Here is a 6000-nt window from a genome sequence, read left to right on the forward strand (position 1 = left end):
CCAGTATCAAGACTTTAAGGAGGAGATGATACGGGTTTTTGATCGATCTGTTTTTGGGGAGGAGGCTTCCAGGGCCCTGTCTTCCCTATGTCAAGGCAATCGATCCATAACAGACTACTCTATTGAGTTTCGCACTCTTGCTGTCTCCAGTGGCTGGAACGAGCCGGCCTTGCTCGCTCGTCTTCTGGAGGGTTTCCGCGCAGAGGTAAAGGATGAGATTCTCTCCCGGGAGGTTCCTTCCAGCGTGGATTCCTTGATTGAACTCGCTATTCGCATTGAGCGACGGGTTGATCTTCGTCACCGAGCTCGTGGAAAGGAGCTCGCGCTCTCCGTCGCCTCCCTCTCCGCATCACTACCATCTTCCTCTGCCGGCTCGGGTGCTGAGCCCATGCAGCTGGGAGGTATCCGCATCTCGACTGAGGAGAGGGAACGGAGAATCACCAACCGCCTCTGTCTCTATTGCGGTTCCGCTGGTCATTTTGTCACTTCATGTCCAGTAAAAGGCCAGAGCTCGTCAGTAAGCGGAGGGCTACTGGTGAGCGCTACTACTCCTGTCTCTCCTTCGAGATCCTGCAGGGAGCCAGGTTTTTCACTAAGTTGGACCTTCGTAACGCTTACCATCTCGTGCGCATCAGGGAGGGGGACGAGTGGAAGACGGCGTTTAACACTCCGTTAGGGCACTTTGAATACCGGGTTCTTCCTTTCGGCCTCGCTAACGCTCCAGCTGTCTTTCAGGCATTAGTCAATGATGTTCTGAGAGACATGCTGAACATCTTTGTTTTCGTTTACCTTGACGATATCCTGATTTTTTCACCGTCACTCCAGATTCATGTTCAGCACGTTCGACGTGTCCTCCAGCGCCTTTTAGAGAATTGTCTTTTTGTGAAGGCTGAGAAGTGCACTTTTCATGCCTCCTCCGTCACATTTCTCGGTTCAGTTATTTCCGCTGAAGGCATTAAGATGGATCCCGCTAAGGTCCAAGCTGTCATTGATTGGCCCGTCCCTAAGTCACGCGTCGAGCTGCAGCGCTTTCTCGGCTTCGCGAACTTCTATCGTCGTTTCATCCGTAATTTCGGTCAGGTGGCAGCTCCTCTCACAGCCCTTACTTCTGTCAAGACGTGCTTTAAGTGGTCCGTTTCCGCCCAGGGAGCTTTTGATCTCCTCAAGAATCGTTTTACATCCGCTCCTATCCTTGTTACACCTGACGTCTCTAGACAGTTCGTTGTCGAGGTTGACGCGTCAGAGGTGGGAGTGGGAGCCATCCTTTCTCAGCGCTCCCTCTCTGACGACAAGGTCCACCCATGCGCGTATTTTTCTCATCGCCTGTCGCCGTCGGAACGTAACTATGATGTGGGTAACCGCGAACTGCTCGCCATCCGGTTAGCCCTAGGCGAATGGCGACAGTGGTTGGAGGGGGCGACCGTTCCTTTTGTCGTTTGGACTGACCATAGGAACCTTGAGTACATCCGTTCTGCCAAACGACTTAATGCGCGTCAGGCGCGTTGGGCGCTGTTTTTCGCTCGTTTCGAGTTCGTGATTTCTTATCGTCCGGGCTCTAAGAACACCAAGCCTGATGCTTTGTCTCGTCTCTTCAGTTCTTCAGTAGCCTCCACTGACCCCGAGGGGATTCTCCCTGAGGGGCGTGTTGTCGGGTTGACTGTCTGGGGAATTGAGAGGCAGGTAAAGCAAGCACTCACTCAAACTCCGTCGCCGCGCGCTTGTCCTAGGAACCTTCTTTTCGTTCCCGTTCCTACTCGTCTGGCCGTTCTTCAGTGGGCTCACTCTGCCAAGTTAGCCGGCCACCCTGGCGTTCGGGGTACGCTTGCTTCCATTCGCCAGCGTTTCTGGTGGCCCACCCGGGAGCATGACACGCGTCGTTTCGTGGCTGCTTGTTCGGTCTGCGCGCAGACTAAGTCCGGTAACTCTCCTCCTGCCGGCCGTCTCAGGCCGCTTCCTATTCCCTCTCGACCGTGGTCTCACATCGCCTTAGATTTTGTCACCGGACTGCCTTCGTCAGCGGGGAAGACTGTTATTCTTACGGTTGTCGATAGGTTCTCTAAGGCGGCTCATTTCATTCCCCTTGCTAAGCTTCCTTCTGCTAAAGAGACGGCACAAATCATCATCGAGAATGTTTTCAGAATTCATGGCCTTCCGTCAGACGTCGTTTCGGACAGAGGTCCGCAATTCACGTCTCAATTTTGGAGGGAGTTTTGCCGTTTGATTGGGGCTTCCGTCAGTCTCTCTTCCGGCTTTCACCCCCAGTCTAACGGTCAAGCAGAACGGGCCAATCAGACTATTGGTCGCATCTTACGCAGTCTTTCTTTTCGCAACCCTGCGTCTTGGTCAGAACAGCTCCCCTGGGCAGAATACGCCCACAACTCGCTTCCTTCGTCTGCGACCGGGCTATCTCCTTTTCAGAGTAGCCTCGGGTACCAGCCTCCGTTGTTCTCATCTCAGTTCGCCGAGTCCAGCGTCCCCTCCGCTCAGGCTTTTGTCCAACGTTGCGAGCGCACCTGGAAGAGGGTCAGGTCTGCACTTTGCCGTTATAGGGCGCAGACTGTGAGAGCTGCTAATAAGCGTAGAACTAAGAGCCCTAGATATTGTCGCGGTCAGAGAGTTTGGCTCTCCACTCAGAACCTTCCCCTTAAGACGGCTTCTCGCAAGTTGACCCCGCGGTTCATTGGTCCATTCCGTATCTCTCAGGTCATTAATCCTGTCGCAGTGCGACTTCTTCTTCCGCGATATCTTCGTCGCGTCCACCCGGTCTTCCATGTCTCCTGTGTTAAGCCCGTTCTTCGCGCCCCCGCTCGTCTTCCCCCCCCCCCCCCCCATCCTTGTCGAGGGCGCACCTATCTACAGGGTCCGTAAAATCTTGGACATGCGTCCTCGGGGCCGTGGTCATCAGTACCTAGTTGACTGGGAGGGGTACAGTCCTGAGGAGAGGAGTTGGGTTCCCTCTCGGGACGTGCTGGACCGTGCGCTGATTGATGATTTCCTCCGTTGCCGCCAGGTTTCCTCCTCGAGTGCGCCAGGAGGCGCTCGGTGAGTGGGGGGGTACTGTCATGTACTGTCATGTTGTCTTGTCTCTGTCCTTTCCCTTCACCCTGTCTCCCTCTGCTGGTCGTGTTAGGTTACCTTTTCTCCCCCGCTTTCCCCCAGCTGTCCCTTGTCTCCTCTAACTACCCATTCACCCCGTTCCCCACCTGTTCCCTTTTTTCCCTCTGATTAGGTCCCTATATCTCTCTCTGTTTCTGCTCCTGTCCATGTCGGATTCTTGTTTGTTTGTGTCATTCATGCCTGAACCAGACTGTCGTCATGTTTGCTGTAACCTTGTCCTGTCCTGTCGGAATCTGCCGGTCCATCTGAGCCTACCTATGTTTGGTAATTAAAGAAGCTCTGTTTAAGTTGATTCGCTTTTGGGTCCTCATTCACGCACCGTAACAGGCATGTTGGGCGAGTAGAAACCGGTGTATTTCTGAATCAAACGCGCCAAATAATAAATAAAATAGGACATTTTTGGGACATAAAGAAGTATATTATCGAACCAAAGGACCATTTGTGATGTTTCTGGGACATTTTGGAGAGCCAACAGAAGAAGATCTTCAAAGGTAAGGCATTAATTATATCGCTATTTCTGACTTTCAGGCACCTGCCTGGTTGAAATATATTTTTCATGTTTTTTTCATGGTATCGCATGGTTTGCTTTCACCATAAAGCCTTTTTGAAATCTGACACAGTGGCTGCATTAACAAGAAGTTAAGCTTTATTTTGATTTATAACACATATTTTCAAGAATGTAAAATATTTTAATTGAGTATTTTTCCATTTCGCGCTCCACAGTTTCACTGGATGTTGGCCAGGTTAACTGATTTTGGATAGGTGGAGAGAGTCTGACATCCTTGGGTAGGTGGAGGGAGTCTGGAAGGGCATCTAAGAGTATTTTGGTTATCTGAGAATTAATAGCACAACTTTTGATGATCCTTGGTTGGGGTCTGAGCATGTGATTTGTTGCGATTGCAAATGTAATAAAATAGTGGTCCGATAGTCCAGGATTATGAGGAAAAACATTAAGATCCACAACATTTATTCCACGGAACAAAACTAGGTCCAGCGTATGACTGTGACAGTGAGTAGGGCCAGAGACATGTTGGACAAAACCCACTGAGTCGATGATGGCTCCGAAAGCCTTTTGGAGTGGGTCTGTGGACTTTTCCATGTGAATATTAAAGTCACTAAAAATGTGAATATTATCTGCCATGACTACAAGGTCCGATAGGAATTCAGGGAACTCAGTGAGGAACGCTGTATATGGCCTAGGAGGCATGTAAACAGTAGCTATATTGAGTAGGATTGAATAGGTTGCATAGATTTCATGACTAGAAGCTCAAAAGACGAAAACATAGTTTTTATTGGGGTAAATTGAAATTTGCTATCATAAATGTTAGCAACACCTCCGCCTTTGCGGGATGCGCTGGGGATATGGTCACTAGTGTAACCAGGAGGTGAGGCCTCATTTAACACAGGAAATTCATCAAGCTTAAGCCATGTTTAAATCAGGCCAATCACATCAAGATTATGATCAGTGATTAGTTCATTGACTATAACTGCCTTGGAAGTGAGAGATTTGACATTAAGTAGCTCTATTTTGAGATGTGAGATTTCACAATCTCTTTCAATAATGAGAGGAATGGAGGTGGTCTTTATCCTAGTGAGATTGCTAAGGTGAACACCGCCATGTTCAGTTTTGCTCAACCTAGATCGAGGCACAGACACGGTCTCAATGGGGATAGCTGAGCTGACTACACTGACTGTGCTAGTGGCAGACTCCGCTAAGCTGGCAGGCTGGCTAACAGCCTGCTGTCTGGCCTGCACCCTATCTCATTGTGGAGCTAGAGGAGTTAGAGTCCTGTCTATGTTCATAGATAAGATGAGAGCACCCCTCCAGCTAGGATGGAGTCCGTCACTCCTCAACAGGCCAGGCTTGGTCCTGTTTGTGGGTGAGTCCCAGAAAGAGGGCCAATTATCTACAAATTCTATCTTTTGGGGGTGGCAGAAAACAGTTTTCAACCAGCGATTGAGTTGTGAGACTGTTGTAGAGCTCATCACTACCCCTAACTGGGAGGGGGCCCACAATACATCACACCATTAAGTTAGTTACCCACACCAGTAAATTAGCTACCCACAATACATCAACCAGTAAATGAGTTACCCACAATACATCACACCAGTAAGTTAGTTACTCACAGTGCATCACAGCAGTAAATTAGTTACCCACAATTCATCACACAAAACCTCATATCCCCATCTGTACTATGACACCACAGGAATCATGGTCACGACGACCATGACCCAAACTCTCACTCTATCCTCCCCCCCATGCAAGAGTGCTCCCATAAATGACCCTACAAACCCTCGCTCCACCATCCACCCCCTGCTTAGTTCAGATTACCAACCAACAACCCCCACTAAGTGTCTTGTGACAGACAACATGCAATAAATCAAGTAGCTGGCAAATGTGAGGTTTGATTTACAACCCACTCAATGTGGCATAACTACTGGGGACTAAGTAGTAACGTTTCCAACAAATGACTATAGCCAACATATATCCCTCCAAGAATTACACACTGACGAATGCTCCCGCAGTTTATTGCGCAACGTTTCGACCCAAATGTCTTCATCAGGCTAAACCCACAGGAAGAGTTAAGCCAAGTTATTGGATGTGCATACACTATGTTTAAAACATATTCCACCTCCTCTTCCTCCTCCACCTCCTCTCCTCCTCCTCCACTCCTCCTCCTCCTCCACTCCTCCTCCTCTCCTCTCCACCTCCTCCTCCACCTCCTCTCATCCTCCACTCCTCCTCCTCCACCTCCTCTCCTCCTCCTCCTCCACTCCTCCTCCATCTCCTCCACTCCTCCTCCACTCCTCCTCCATCTCCTCCTCCACCTCCTCTACTCCTCCTCCACCTCCTCTCCTCCTCCTCCACCTCCTCTCCTCCTC

At 49.9% G+C, this 6000-nt stretch overlaps 1 protein-coding gene across 4 annotated transcripts in view; it reads left to right on the forward strand.

Annotated features, from left to right (window-relative positions):
* Positions 1-6000, forward strand: part of tek (TEK tyrosine kinase, endothelial) — an 85524-nt gene that overhangs the window by 45724 nt on the left and 33800 nt on the right. The window lies entirely within an intron of this gene.

Source organism: Oncorhynchus mykiss, chromosome 12 (genome assembly GCF_057628025.1).
Source record: "Oncorhynchus mykiss isolate SJ-2025 chromosome 12, ASM5762802v1, whole genome shotgun sequence".
In the NCBI taxonomy this organism is placed as follows: Eukaryota; Metazoa; Chordata; class Actinopteri; order Salmoniformes; family Salmonidae; genus Oncorhynchus; species Oncorhynchus mykiss.